Source organism: Macrotis lagotis, chromosome 4 (genome assembly GCF_037893015.1).
Source record: "Macrotis lagotis isolate mMagLag1 chromosome 4, bilby.v1.9.chrom.fasta, whole genome shotgun sequence".
NCBI lineage: Eukaryota > Metazoa > Chordata > Mammalia > Peramelemorphia > Peramelidae > Macrotis > Macrotis lagotis.
This window is the reverse complement of record NC_133661.1, coordinates 94,569,388-94,585,551: the sequence shown is the minus strand read 5'-3', so window position 1 is coordinate 94,585,551 and position 16,164 is coordinate 94,569,388. Positions and strand designations below refer to the sequence as shown.

The 16,164-nt window shown below is 37.0% G+C and overlaps 1 long non-coding RNA gene across 1 annotated transcript in view; it reads left to right on the top strand.

The window, feature by feature from the left end:
- LOC141519961 (uncharacterized) overlaps positions 1-16,164 on the top strand; it is a 107,945-nt gene that overhangs the window by 21,779 nt on the left and 70,002 nt on the right. The window lies entirely within an intron of this gene.

Here is a 16,164-nt window from a genome sequence, read left to right as displayed (position 1 = left end):
AGACAACAAGAGATATTAAAACAGTCAAAAGACTGAAAATAAAGAAATGAATATCACATAGATAAAACAGCTTATCTGGAAAACAAATCAAGGAAAAAAAAGATTAATAATCACCAAAAAAAAGCTAGACACTCTATTTCAATAAATCCTCATTGAATACTTCCCAGAGCTTTACTGGTAACTTCCACAATGAAAAGTCCTGGAAACATAGTTTCCAGACCAAAGAAATAAATACTCTAGGACCCAAAAAGGGAAAATTCAAGTACTTCAGAGGCGCAATCAGGATCTCATGTGATTAAGCAGTCATCACTGTGAAGAAGAGAACTTGGAATACAATATCCCAGAAGGTGAAGCATATAGGTTTACAAGAATAACTTCCTCAACAAAAACTGAATAAAATCTTGCAGGGAGAAAATGGATCTGAAGATTCCCAAGCATTCCTGTTGTAAAGAATAGAATTACATGAAGTTCAAAGTTCTAAGTTGTCTTGAAGTTCAAACACTGGAGTGGAAAGAAATATTAAAAGGTAAATAGGGATGAACTATGATAAAGGACTAACCAAAGATGAACTGCTTACATTCAAATATGGTAAGATGACTCATGAGTCCTCTCTATGCCCTATCATTTTCAGGGGTCATAGAAGGAATGTAGTTAGATAAGGCCCAAGAAGTGGTTCTGTTATGTCTTAATGATCTTATTTTTTAAAAAGGACATCAAATTCAAGATTTCCAGATGAAATTCTGCTACTATGAACCAACAGTTTTCCAGATGGATAATGGGACAGAATTTAGCAGCATTCTATTGTTGCTCAGACCCAAATTCAGGTCAGGGTTAAAAAAAGGAAAAATGAGAAGAGTGGAATACACTAGGGGGAACAGAAAAGAAGGTTGTGGAAAATTGTCTTATATAATCAGGACAAGCAAGGAGATGTCTATATAAGGGGAGAAGGGGAGAAAGTGACCGATACTTGAGTCTTACATCTGAACTAATCTCCCCAAAAAAGGAAAACTATACACATATACCTAAAGAGTTATATACATTTCACTTGACAGGAAAATAAGAGGAAAAAGAGGAGAGAATTAGAGAAAAGATAGATCAAGAGAAAGCAAAACAAATTCTAACTAAGAATATAAAAAAATTGTTACTGTTTTTTGAAATTTAGTCTTCTATCTGTTGGGGAACAAATTATCTTATTAAATGTGATGGAAAATATTTTGCTGAATTCTTATTAGCAAAGCAAAGCAACAAATCATGATTCTAGAGGTATAATGATTAGACATACTAATCGCAATCTGATAGAGAAGTGAAAACTCAGAATGAAAATCGTATAATTTTTTTTGATAAATGAGCATTGTTGGAGGTGGAGCCAAGATGGCTACATGAAGGGAGGAATTCCCAAAAACTCATTCCCCCAAAATCCAAAATCCATCAAAATATGACTCTAGCCAAAATTTGGAGGGGGAGAACCCACAGAAAGACTGAATTATACAATTTCCCAGTCCAAGACAACTTAGAAGTTTGGCGGGAAAGGTCTGCTTCACGGGGATTGGGAAAAAACCTCTGCAAGGACAGCCTCAAGGCTGAATACCTAGAAACCTAGGGGTACCTGGGTCCAAGGTGGAGGGGGCAGTTTCCAGACCTTCTGGCATTTGGATCACTGGCAACAGCTTGAAGGGGTGATGAGAGAACTCTGCTGCACTCTGGTGCAGAGCAAGCACTAGCCTCAGAGCAGCCCTGCAGTGAGAACTTGCAGCGGGAATTGGGGAAGCCAGCCTGAAAGTCCAGAGTGCAGCCCAAAGACAGTAAGGGGGGGGGGAGGAAGACTTCAGAGGTCCCTCTGCTCTCCCTCAGGGAGGACCCAAATCCAGGTTGCAGTTTAGGCTTCCATACCATCATAGCCAATCAGGGACTCTCCTCACAGCTCCAGGGCAGAGGGGAGGGCCTGCGGTCACCCACAAATCAAAGCACAGGCAAGAAAGCAGTCAAAGCTTCTCATAAGATCTTGGAGGAATTAAAGTCCCAGTGGGGTGTCCCAACCCACCATAGCATTGGAAGTGCAGTAAATCAGTCATAGGTTGAGGAAATGAGCAAACAAAAGAAAAAAGAAGACTCTGACTATAAAAAATTACTTTGGTCCCATGAAAGATTCAGAAGATGACAAAATTGAAGCTTCTGTATCCAAAACCTCCAAGAAAAATAGAAAATGGGTTCAGGCTATGGATGAACTAAAAAAAAATTTTGAAAAGCAATTAAGGGAGGTAGAGGAAAAACTGGGAGGAGAAATGAGAGTGATACAGATAAATCATGAAAACCAAACCAGCAGCTTGGTGAAGTACAAAGAAATACTGAAGAAAATAATATGTTAAAAACCAGTTTAGGCAAAATGGAAAAAGCAACACAAAAGACAAAGGAGGAGAATTCCCTAAAAAAGCAGAATTGACCAGCTGGAAAAGGAGATAAAAAAGCTCTCTGAAGAAAATAGCTCCTTCAAATGCAGAATAGAACTAAAGGAAGCCAATGACTTTGCAAGAAATCAGGAAGAAATAAAACTATTCCAAAAAGCCTCAAAATTAGAAGAAAATTTGAAATATCTCTTTGGAAAAATAACCAAACTTGAAAACAGATCCAGGAGAGATAAATTAAAAATATTGGGCTAAACTGAAAGTCATGACTAGGAAAAGAGCCTAGAATTCATATTACAAGAAATAATACAGCAAAATTGCCCTGAGATCCTAGAAGCAGAGGGTAAAATAGAAATTGAGGGAATTCACCTATCACCTCCTGAAAGAGATCCCAAAAGAAAAACTTCCAGGAATATTATAGCCAAATTCCAAAGCTTCCAAGTCAAATAGAACATACTAAAAGCTGCCAGAAATAAACAATTCAACTACCATGGTTCTATAGTCAGGATTACACAGGATCTGGCAGCATCTACATTAAGGGCTCATAGAGCTTAGAATATGAAATTCCACAAGGCAAAAGATCTTGATTTACAGCTGAGAATCAACTACCCAGCAAAACTGAACATCCTCTTTCAGGGGAAAAGATGGACTTTCAGTGAAACAGGGCATTTTAAAACCTTCCTATTGAAACAACCAGAGCTGAACAGAAAGTTTGATTTCCAAGTACAGGACTTTGGTGAACCATAGAGGGGGTAGATGAGAAAGACTAACTATGAGGAACTTAATGGTGTTGATCTATTTGTATTCCTGCAAGGGAGGAAGATACTGATAACTCATATGAACTTTCTCATTTATAGGAGCAGTCAGGAGGAGCATAAATAGACAAAGCACAGGAAGGAGCAGAATATAATGGTATAATATAGTAAAAAGATGAAGTCAATGGGTGATAAAGGAAAGTACCAGGAGAAAAAGAAAGGAGAGGAAGAAGGGTCTAAGATATTTCACATAAGAGTCAAGAAAAAGTTGTTTCAATGGAGTGAAACAGGAGAAGGCGAGGGAGAATGAATGAGCTCTCATTCTCATCAAAAATAGCTCAGAGAGGAAGTAACATACACACTTGATAGGGTATAGAAATCTATCTTATCCTAGAGAAAAATGAGAACAAAGGAATAGGGGGAGTAACTGATAGAAGAGAGGAAAGATCTTGGGAGAGGGTACTCAGATACAACACACTTTTGAACAGGGACAGGGTGAAAGGAGAGAGAGAGAGAATAGAATAAATGAGAGTGGGAAGGGATAGAGTGGAGGGAAATACAGCTAGTAATAGCAACTGTAGGGAAAAATACTGAAGCAACTTCTTTGGTGAACTTATGATAAAGAAAACAACTCACCCCAGAAACAGAGCCATTGGAATCTGAACACAGACTGAAGTACATTTTTTTTCTCTCTCACTATTCTTGAGGTTTCTCATCTTCTTGGGGGGGGGTATCTTTACTCTCATAACAAGATCATTGTAATAATATAAAATAAATAAACAAAAAAAAAAGAAATGAGCAATGTTGAAATCTGTTTTGATTCCCTATACTTGAGTATAATACTTTGTTTTTATTGCATCTTTTATTGGGGGGCTATGAGAGGGTGAGAAGATGTATTTTGACTGATTAAATCAAATAAAATTTTTTTATCTTTTTTTTTTGCAAGGCAATGGGGTTAAGTGGCTTGCCTAAGGCCACACAGCTAGGTAATTATGTCTGAGGTTGGATTTGAACTCAGGTCCTCCTGATTCCAGGGCTAGTGCTCTATCCACTGCACCACCTAGCTTTCCCCCAAATAAAATATTTTTAAAGTAAACACAAATTAAGGTGCTATTAAAGAAAAAATATTTAAAAAGAAATACATTTGAAGAGGAGGCATTAATAGATAGCTCTAGGGGCAGCTAGGTGATACAGTGGATAGAGCACTGGTCCTGGAGTCAGGAGGACCTGAGTTCAAATCTGGCCTTAGATATTTAATATTTACCTTGCTGTGTGAATTTACATTTGAATTTATATCTATCTGAACTCCTAAATATGGTTGATTTAGGGAAATAATTGATTCAGAACCAAAACACCACTAGCTTCCATGTTTTTTTAAAAGGGTAAAGGGAAAGCTGCTTCCCAAATTTTAATTACAAAGAGAATATCACAAATAATGAATAAACTCATTTTCCCAAGAAAATAGCAAGCAGAAATTGAAGAATTTTTTTTTAAAAACAGAATATGTTAGAAAATACACAAGAGTAAATGAACTCTTTAAATGGTAGTGAGGTGAGAGCTCACTCAATCAAAAGAGACACCCTGATCTCATTCACTGGGAAATTCCTTAAAAGTCTCTAGGGAAGTAAACTGAAATCAGGGACATATTGGTGCTCTGGGTTTTCCTAAATATCTACATTTCCTTTTCTTCTCCCCAAAATATTCGGAAACCGTGTGTGTGTGTGTGTGTGTGTGTGTGTGTGTGTGTCTCGAAGGAATGAAGAATGTCTCTCCTCTCCAAATTTCTTATCTCAACTCCACCTTTCACCAGGCCTGCAGTAAGCAGCATCAGATCAGAATTTTTTTTCCCACCAATTAAGTCTCAAGATTCCAAACTTGGCTGGGAATCCAAGTTAAACTAATATGGAACAGATCAAAGATTTTGTGAAAGTGGGGAGTTACTAATGTGGAAACTCCCTTCATCAACACCAATGTATAATTGTATATTAATGTATAAATGTATATTAAGATCTGTGATTCCACACCCAATACTGTAGCCACTGGGCCAAACCAACTCTTTTGGGATCTATTATTAAAGTAAAAATGGGAAGTAAAGGTTTTACATAACCTGCCAATTGGTTAATGTGTTTCTGAATAATTACTTATAAGCTTATAAATCTTATTTATACCATTTGTCAGTTATGCTTGTGTTGAAATGGCACAGCAAGAAAGTCAGCCTGTCCTTTGATATTAAGGAAAAGTGCTAACATATTTGGGTCACTGGGACAACAGTTTTGAGAGTGCATTGCCTTGAAAAAAAGCGTGGAAATGAAGTTTAGGTTAACTTGGACTTTATCACCTACTGCTGGCTTGGATATATCATCTCTGCTATGATTTGGAGCTCCCAGATCTCAAATTTAATTAGCATGAGCACTAGTCCCATTGTTTAACCCTGATAAAATGCATTGAATTCCCATTTGAATGACATAATGATAATTTGATAGTCCCAAAATAGAACCCCCATTTCAGGGGTTCAATTCTAACATTTCCTTCTTTTAGAAAGAGACAGGGTGTGGGGGGGTGGGAATTGAGGGAAGAAGAGTTGGTTTGATGTGAAAACAAAACAGGCATAGTTGAGGACCTTGCTTCAAGCTAATGGCAATAGAAGCAATGGCCACTTCTTGGTCTAACAATAACACTATTTGAATCATGTTTAGATCTCTCTGGTCTGCTACTTTAAAGGGAAAAACTGAGAAAATAATTATGAATCATAGCTAGCAGCACCAGAGTTAGAATATAAACCTTCTAAATTCTTAGCTCTTTCCATGGAATAATCATTTATATTCCTGAAGAACTGAGCTTAAATTCTTCTACATGTTGAACAAAGTGAGTATTTTTAGAAGTACCATATAACAGTGAGAATACCCACACTATTATTAATTTGATTTTTTAACTAATAAATATATGGACATAAAATTATAAATGATAGAATAGTATTGTTTTTAAATTAAGCAATCCTCAGATATTTGTTGGGCATTTATAAATGCTCGTGCACCTGAGGAAGATATACCTATGATGTGATATAGAGTCTCAATTACTTTCTGAATTTCATTCTCTCCATCCATCAAAAAAGAATAAGACTTACCATGCCTATTTCATTGGTTTGTGTGAGGAAACTGGTTAATGAAGTTTTAAATATCATATCATCTATTGAAGTCCTACTCTCTGAAATCTTAATATGGAATGGGGGTGACCTCGAGTTCTCAAAGACTTGCCAGTGAAACTGAAGTTCTGGCTGGTTCTGTCAACTTGGAAAGACTTCAGATATATACCTGATCATAATTTATCAGTTATCTCAAGAATTGCCTAGCTAAATTCAGAGATACGCATCTTTAGATTAGAAGAAAGATAATGATTCCCCCCTCCCCCAGCAACTTTCAAAGACTATCTAAGTCTTAGAGAGTTTGTAATATCCTTTGGTAGAGGTAATCTCACATTAATGAAATCACAAATCCTTAAAATGTTGAAGAAAAGTGTTATGTAATCATTATCAATAGTCACAATTTTTTCAAAAATAGTTTTCTTACTTTTTTCCCACTCAAGAAGAATAGAGTGGAAAGAATAAATAATTACAGAAGGGTGGGAAGGGATGGAAAAAAAGGAATGGAAAAAGAAATGGAGAAATTTTACCTTTATTCAATTTGCTTAGGTAGAAACTTGATTCATCATTGACATAAAATCATAGTTCCCTAATGGTCTTGGGGTCCAAAGAAGATGATGAGCATCTTTTGACTGTTGGCAACACTGATGGGATAGATCAGACTATGAAATCCTAGTCAGCACTTAAAAGTAGCACAGCTTCAGGGACTGTGACAGGATTCAAGATAAAAGAGAACAACAAGATTTCCTCCTCTTTTTTATGCCCTGGAACTCCAAAAAGGAATTCTAGGGTGGAAGTTTCATTCAAGATTCACTGTGAAGTAGAAAATGGGGTAGACAACATCACAAAGTCACAAGTGGCTAAAAATGGTGGAACATGGCTGTAATAATCCCAGCTAATGGGGGGTGGGGGTGGGGGGTTAATGCTAGGGGAAAGTTTTAGGAGTGCTGAGCTCCAGTAGGATTAAATCTGATTGAATGTTTCACTAATGAAGCCCCTGAAAGCAGAGAGTAGCCAGGTTGTCTAAGAAAGGAAAAATTAACTCACATCAGATAAATGGAGAAGATTAAAAATTCTGTTTTGATCAGTATTAGAACTAGGGTATGACTGACCTCTACACATCCAAAGAGGAGTCACAAAGGGAAAATATTTTTGAATTAATCACCTGAAAGATTTGCATTTATAGATAAAATGCACACCAAAGAAAGTACAAAAAAATTTGAAGTGAAATTTCAGCTCTCTTTTCCTAGTTTCATGAAATCGGTCAATTTTAAGTAAGTGAACAAAAGTCATTCTTGAAAACTTGGTCCTGAACTTTGGGGAATGTTATAGTGTCAGAATACAGAGTAAGCAATTTGGGTTTTTCAATTTGGGATTTATAATGCAGAATAATAAAGGAGATTATGTAAATTTTTAAGCCAAAGTAATAGCCAACCAAGTACTAGTAAGTGCTACTAGCTTTTTTAAAAAGACATTGTACTAAAGTTATTTTAACTAAATGAAAAGCAGATGTGTTAAATTGAAGAACATAAATTATTCAAGCTAAACATTTCTATAAATTTTAGTGATGAAAATCTTAACATTCAGGGCTTTTTAAGGTAGACTTTGAAAATGAATGTATTTTTGTACTTAGAACCTCGCTGATGTCCAATAAAGTTCCCCATTGCAGAGCTTAAAATGTTGGAGCTCATGACTTCAATTTTATTTATCATATCCTTTTGAAAATTAAATGTTTTATTCAAAGCAATATTTATAGTAATATAATCAAACAGAGAAATGTTTATGTTAAAAGTAATTGGTTTCAAAGCATAAAAAAATTCTAACAATTACTCAGTTAATTCCTCTATATCTCCATCAAGATTTTTTTATTCATTCATTGTGACTCCTAAATAGTCAGTTATTGTTTATGTCATTCTCTATTTCTTATTTTGCATTATTTTATAAAGATTTTCCCATATTTCTTTGTTCATCTTAATATCATTAGAGTATCCCATTTCCTTGATGTAACATAATTTATTTTACTGTTTCCCTATACTTAGACACCCTAGTTGCTTCCCAGTTTTTTTGAATTATCGCTCAATAAGTATCTTAATCTAATCCAATACAATAATCATTTATTTCCTACTGTTTTACAAGCACTGTGCTAAACTTTGGAATTATAATTTTAAAAAAAGAATAGTCTCTAATCTCAAGGAATTTACAATCTAAGGTAGGAAGATCACAGAAAGAAGGAAGGAAGGAAAGAAAGAGATTTATCTAGAGGATACCTAGCACGGGAGCACCTTGTTCAAAGGAGTTGAAATTAGACAGAGTAGCAGATGCAGAGGGTAATGAACCAAGAAAGTCCAATTTCTGCCCTTTATAAAGGAAGGCATTGGGAGAAATTTGGAGACTGAGGAAGGTACACCTATGATGTGATATAGAGACAAAAGTGGCCCCTGCCTTCAAGGAGCTTGAGGTCAAGTAGGGGGAGGCAACATGCATGTGAGTGTGTATGAATGTATATATATGAAAATTATATATATATAATATATAAAAATATACAGAATATAAAAATTATATACAAAATTAATATATACAAAATGTACATATACTAATCACATATAAAGTATATACAAGACTATGTACAAAATGTTTGGGAGGGAGGCAGCAAGAGCTGAGAGGATGAGGAAAAGCTCATGTAGAAGGTATCAGTTTAGTTGAGACATGAAGGAACTAGGGATTCTGAGAGATGGAGGTGAGGAGGGAGTGTATTCCAGACACAATTTAAAAAAACAGTGAAAGATGGAGAGTTGAAGGATAATAAAGTCAGTTATACTGTACCATAGTGTGCATGGGTAGAGCTAGGGAGTGATACAATAAGATTGGGCAGGCCAAACTGAAAGGCCTTTAAATAGAGGAATTTATATTTTACTTTAAAGAAAATAGGGAGCTGCTACAAGTTTAAAATACTGATATAGTAAATAGAATAGTGATATAGTAAAAATTTATTTTAGGAAAATCAGTTTGGCAGAAATGTGAAGAATGAATTAGAAAGGGAGAGAACTTAAAATAGCAAAACTAATCAGAAAGTTATTATACTAGTTCAGGAGAGAGGTGATGAGGGTCATTATTTTGTTAATAGTAAGAAAAGAAGATGGACGCAAGAGATATTGTGGAGGCATGTATATTTAGGTTTGGCTATTAAGAAGACATGTAGAATGAATCACAATGAGAAGTTGAGGATAACACCAACATTTCAAATCTGGGTAACTGGAAGGATAATGATACCTTTAAGACAAATAGAGAATTTTGCAAGAAAGGTAGATTTTTTTTGGGGGGGGGGGGAGGGAGAGTAATGTTCAGACATGTTGAGTCCCTATTTACTCCAATTTGAAGTGTCTACATAAAAGTTACTTATGCAAAACTGGATATCATGAAAGAGATTAGGGTTAGAAATATAGATTTAAGACTCATCTACCTAACTATGATAATTAAACCCATGGGAGCTAATGGGGTCATCATTCTGTTTTGAAAGTCTGTGAAGTGAATTTTTAAAAATATTTTAATAACATTTTCAGAGCATATTCCCAACAATGGAATTATGGGGTCAATGGGTAGAATTATTTTAGAAGAGTGAAACTGTTCTCTAGAGAGATTTTATAGCTTCTATTTCTACCAGCAACAAATGAACATATCTTTTTCTCCACAACACTTCCAGCAGTCAGTTTCATTGCTTTTAAGAACTCAAAAATTTAAATAAACTATCTCTCCAAAGCATATATTCACTTCATTGATATAAATCATAACTCCTCCAGGCCTATGGGACTCCTGTCTCTCTCTTCTCATAAGTTCACCATAATATATTCATTCAATGTGCCTTTCTTCAATTTTTGACACTGAAAATTTACCACTGTGATAAATGGATTATCCATAGTTTATTCCTAATTTTTGACAAATAACCAATCCATTTCCTTTTTTGAATATATATATATATATATATATATATATATATATATATATATATATATATATATTTGTTGACGTGCCTTACTTTGGTACTCTATAATTCCTTGTTTACAAAGAATTGTTACCACCTCATAATTACCATGTCCTTCTTTGATCCACTTTGGAATATATCCATTTTTCAATTTTGTGGAGATAGCATTCCATGACTCACACCTAGAGAAAGTGAGGTCCTACAGTTGCTCCTTTTTGCATATGATGTGTTCGCTGTTTCACATCCCTAAACATTGTAGAGCCTCATGGGTAGGACCTCTCACAATTAAAAACAATTTGGTTTCATAATCTATAAAGAAAAACCGACCACAACAAAGAATGAGACTTTCTACTGCCCAGATTATTGGGCAACTAGTTGGACAATCTATAGAACTTCTCCATCATTATATAGATATAGTTCCAATTAGCAGTGAGTCGGGTCCAGAATTGAGTAATAGTAGAGTATAGTTTCCTTTGTGAAACTGTAAAATTCCTTAATGACTTCAACCTCCTCTCTGCTGCAGGTAGGAAATTGGGATTGGGTTAGTAGATAGAAGGTTCCTAGAGTAGATGGCTGAAGACAGAAAAGAAAAAGATGTTGCACTGAATGACTATCCTGTCCATAAATTCTCCTTATTAGAAGTAACTAGTAGAATTTGCAGTTTACTGTCAATGTTAAGAAAAACCTTCACATATTGGACTAATTGAGAGAAGAACCAAAAGGCAATGAATACAGTAAACACAGAATAACAGCTCTTCCCCCCCCGCACTGAAAATGAAGAGATTGTACATTAAATGAGTTATTGCTCATGTGGAAGTTCTTCCTGAATTAACTGTATATGTAAATATATGTAGTAAGCAAAGATTACTATTAATGTGTTAGAAAAAAATGGAAAAATATAATATAATTAATCCAATCTCATATATTTAAATGCTTTTGGTTAGTACATGGACAAAAGAAATGATTGACATCCATTAAACTATTTTCATAAAGAAATTAAACCAACAGGAAATTAAAGCAATTCATAGTCATATGAAAAATTGCTCAAAATCACTACTTATTGGAGAAATGCAAATTAAAGCATCTCTGTGGTACCACTTCACATTCCTCAGACTGGCCAATATGACCAGAAAGGACAATGATCAATGTTGGAAGTGATATGGAAAATCTGGGACACTAATACATTATTGGTGGAGCTGTGAACTTATCCAACCTTTCTGGAGAGCAATTTGGAATTACACCCAAAGGGCAATAAAAATGTACATACCCTTCAATCGAGCAATACCACTACTGGGTCTATACCCTGAAGAGATCATGAAAAAGGGTAAAAACATCACTTGTACAAAAATATTCATAGCAACACTGTTTGTGGTGGCGAAGAATTGGAAACTGAGTCCATCAGTTGGGGAATGGCTTAATAAACTCTGGTATATGTTTGTGATGGAACACTATTATTCTATTAGAAAACAGGAGGGATGGGAATTCAGGGAAGCCTTGAAGGATTTGCATGAACTGATGTTGAGTGAGATGAGCAGAACCAGAACAATGTACACCCTAACAGCAACATGTAGGTGATGGTGAACCTTAATGGACTTGCTCATTCCAACAGTGCAACAATCAGGCACAATTTTGGAGTATTGCAATGGAGAATACCATCTGTATCCAGAGAAAGAATTGTGAAGTTTGAACAAAGACCAAAGACTATTACCTTCAAATTAGAAAAAAAAATTAATTAAAAAAGTTACCTTAGAATGTAATTTTGCTATCTCTTATACTTTATTTTTTTTCCTTAAGGATATGATTTATCTCTCATCACATTCAACTTAGAGCAATGTATACCATGGAAACAGTGTAAAGACTAATAGACTATCTTCTGTGGGGGTGGGGAGAGGGAAGTGAGATTAGGGGAAAAACTGTAAAATTCAAAATAAATGAATAAATTTAAAAAATAAAAATGTAATTGGGAAATATTTAAGAAAATAAATAGGGGCAGCTAGGTGGCGCAGTGGATAAAGCACCGGCCCTGGAGTCAGGAGTACCTGGGTTCAAATCCGGTCTCAGACACTTAATAATTACCTAGTTGTGTGGCCTTGGGCAAGCCACTTAACCCCATTTGCCTTGCAAAAACCCAATAAACAAACAAACAAACAAATGAATGAATGAATGAATAAAATGACAATATACCAGAAAAAAGAAATTAAACCAACTTAAACTAGTTGACATAATGAGTAAACCAAAAGAACTTTAAAAGTACCTTCAAAAACAAAAATTTGATTTACATGTCTATCAGAAAGAGCACAGCTTTAGAACATAAACTTGTCTGTAAAACCTTTACAAGGACAGATTGTTGAAGACTGTGAACTATACTAATGTCTAAGAAAAATGATGAAAAAAATAAAACTAGAATAAGAAAAGTTTGGTGAGACCAATGTGGTGGTGTAAAGGCAGGGATTCTTCTGAGCTCTCCCAAACTCCTCCAAATACCTTTAAATAATGACTCCAAACAAATTCTAGAGTGTTAGAAGCCACAAAAGAGGAGTAAAACAATGTTCCTGCCCAAGAAAATTTAGAAGATTGGCAGGAAAGGTCCACTGCACCAGAGTGAGAGGCACAGATCTGCCCCAGAAATCCAGGAATAGGTAGGGAGGTCAATATATTGGTGGTAGCAGTGGAGGATTCCAGACTCTCAATCCACAGATACAAAAGACAACTTAGAAGGTCAGCAGGAATAGTCTGTATTACTAGGGGAGAGTGGATTCCAGTCCAGAATAGGTCACACAGTCCGACCCCAGCAAATCAGAAGCAGGTCTTGGGAGCTACTGAATTAGCAACTGCTTTCAGAGTTCTCAGCCTACAAACGATAAGCAAATCAGAAGGAGATTACCAGGATCTCTTTGCTATCACTGAGGCTGGACTGTTGTTTTGCCCATACTCAGATTTGAGTCATAGTCGTGGGTTGCAGTCCCAGGGAGAGGAGGAGCACTGGAACACCAGAACTTGTGACTGAAGAGAAGTTGCAACCTTCCACACAGTTCCAAGGCAGAAAAGAGTGTTTGTGGCAGTCACAGACGAGAAAGACTAGTAAACACACACACACACACACACACACAAACAAAATTCACTGAAGACAAATATTCCTTAAATAGTAAACTTGACTTCTGGACAAGATGGCGGAGAGAAGACAGGCACAGTTCTAAAGTCTCCTGATATCTTCCCCATCTATCACATGAAACAAACCTCTTAAAAGAAATCCGAACCAGGAAACCCAGAAAGAAAAGCCAGGAGAGGAAAATCTACCTCAGGATTTGTCTCCCACAGCAGCCTTAGCTGAGTACCATCAGGTGAGTCTCAGCTCCCAGGGAAGATCAGCCAGACCAACAGCTGAATCGGAACCGGGAGTCTGAGGGCCCGAGAGGCGGACCTGCTGGATCAGGGGTGGGGCTGGACGAAGGGGGCTTGGGTCCGCAGGAAAGCAGAGGCGCTGGTGTTGGTGCTGTCCCCCTGGAGCTTGGGGAAGGGGCTGCGGGGAGAGGTCTGGTGCAGGACGGCGGTGAACACCATCCCTGGGCTCCTCAGGTCTGAGAAACTCTGAGCCCAAGCCTCCATTGCACTGAGGCCTCCTCCCAAACAAATGCAAATTATTTCTGCCTCAGGCCCAGGTGTGTGAGCAAAAGAACCAGCCCAGCTGAGGAATAACCTCAGGCCAGGGTAAAGCCCACCATTGATTGAAGGCAAAAGAATTCCATAGCTCGAATTCTCTCCCTCAAGCAAAGGGAGAAGGCCTCACAACCAAGGTCACAGACAACCCAGAGAGGGCAACCAGCACCTCCTACTGGCCAGTCCGAGAAACTGCACTCAGTAAAGCCTTTAGAGATCCCAAGCCCAGGTGAACCAGCCCCACCCAACTCAAGGTCTTAGCATAATGAAGAAGGGTCAGCAGAAAGGAGGATCCATAGAAAAATTCCTGGAAGGGAAAGACCCCAACCCAGAGAGACCTGGAACATCTGAGGAGAATACAATCTGGTCTCCAGCACAGAAAGACTTCCTTGAAGAAATAAGGAAGGAGTTTAAAAATCAACTGGAAAATTTGGGGGAGACAATTAATACATTGCAACAAGAAAACAAAACCTTAGAAAGTACAATTGGAAAAACACAAAAGGAGAATAAATCTCTCAGATAATCAATTGGACAATTACAAAATGAGAATAATTCTCTCAGATCCTCAAATGAGCAAATGAAAAAAGAAATTAATTCTCTCAAAACCTCAATTGGTCAAATGGAAAGCTCTTTCAAAAGTAGAATTGACCAATTGGAAAAGGTTAATGAAGAAAACTCCTCCCGCCAAAAAATAATGGAGTCTACAGAAACTAATGACTCTATGAGACAGCAAGAGTCAGTTAAAATCAAAAAATAGAAAAAATAGAAGGAAATGTGAAATACCTCATCAACAAAACCACTGACCTCGAGAATAGATCAAGGAGGGGAAACCTGAAAATTATAGGACTTCCTGAAAACATTGAAGAGAAAAAAAGCCTGGACTTAATATTACAGGATCTAGTGATAGAAAACTGCCCTGACATCATGGAATCAGAGGGCAAAGTAGTTATTGAAAGAGTACATCGATCCCCACCAGAAAAAGATCATAAAAGGAAAACACCAAGGAATGTTGTGGCCAAACTCCAGAACTATCAGATAAAAGAGAAAATCCTGCAAGCAGCCAGAAAGAAACAATTTAAATATCAAGGGGCCACAGTAAGGATCATGCAGGACCTGGCTGCATCAACTTTAAGGGATCGAAGGGCCTGGAACGAGATATTTAGCAGAGCATGGGAGCTTGGAATGCAGCCAAGAATCTACTTTCCTGCAAAGCTGAGCCTTCTCTTCCAGGGAAAAAGATGGGCATTTAACAAAATGGAAGAATTCCAAAAATTTCTGATGAAAAGACCAGAGCTAAACAGAAAATTTAGATATCAAACAGGAGGTTCAAGAGACACATGAAAAGGTAAAAAAAGGGGGGGGGGCGGTAAAAGGAAAAAATTGCAATCCAGCAAATTCAAACTGGCTATATCCCAGCATGGGGGGTGGGGGGCGGGAAGTAGAGACTCTCATAAATCCTGAGAAAGGTAACTCTAACAGAGAGAATTTACCTAGCCAGAAATGATGGACATCCATGACCTATCCATGAGACTGATATCTAATGGGGTGTAACTGGCTTTAACTCCACTGGGGAGAAAGACTCTAAAAACTCTCAGGAATTTGGACTCTATTCAACAGAATATACTGAACTAGAAGGGACACACTCAGAATTTTCTATGACTTAGATAGAATGATCTAAAAAGGGGGACAGGAAAGAGACAGGAGGAGGGAGGGGATTGAATGGGACAAATCTCACTACACTAAGAGGTACAAAAAACCTACGGTAATAGAGGGGAAGAAGGGAGTAGAGGAGAAACACCTGAATCTTCTTCTCATCAGACTTGGCTTAAAGTCAACCTACACATACTCAGTTAACTTATAAAACATCTAACCTTTCAAGAAGTAAAAGGGGAAAAGGGGAGGGGGACAGAGAAAGGGAAGGGGAGTGGAGGAAATAAGGGGAAATAACAAAAAGAAGGGAAGGGAACAGGGAAAGGGGAAAGAAAGGGGAGGGTGTGATATAGGAGGGCAAACACACTGAAGGGGGTGGTATTCAAAAACAAAATACTGGGGAATATGGAAAAAAGGGGGGAAAGGGGGAAAAATACAAACGGAGGGAAGATAGCACAGAGGGCAATAAAGAATTAGTAATCATAACCTTGAATATGAATGGGATGAACTCTCCCTTAAAACGTAAGCAAATAGCAGAGTGGATTAAAAACCAGAATCCTACAATATGCTGCTTACAAGAAA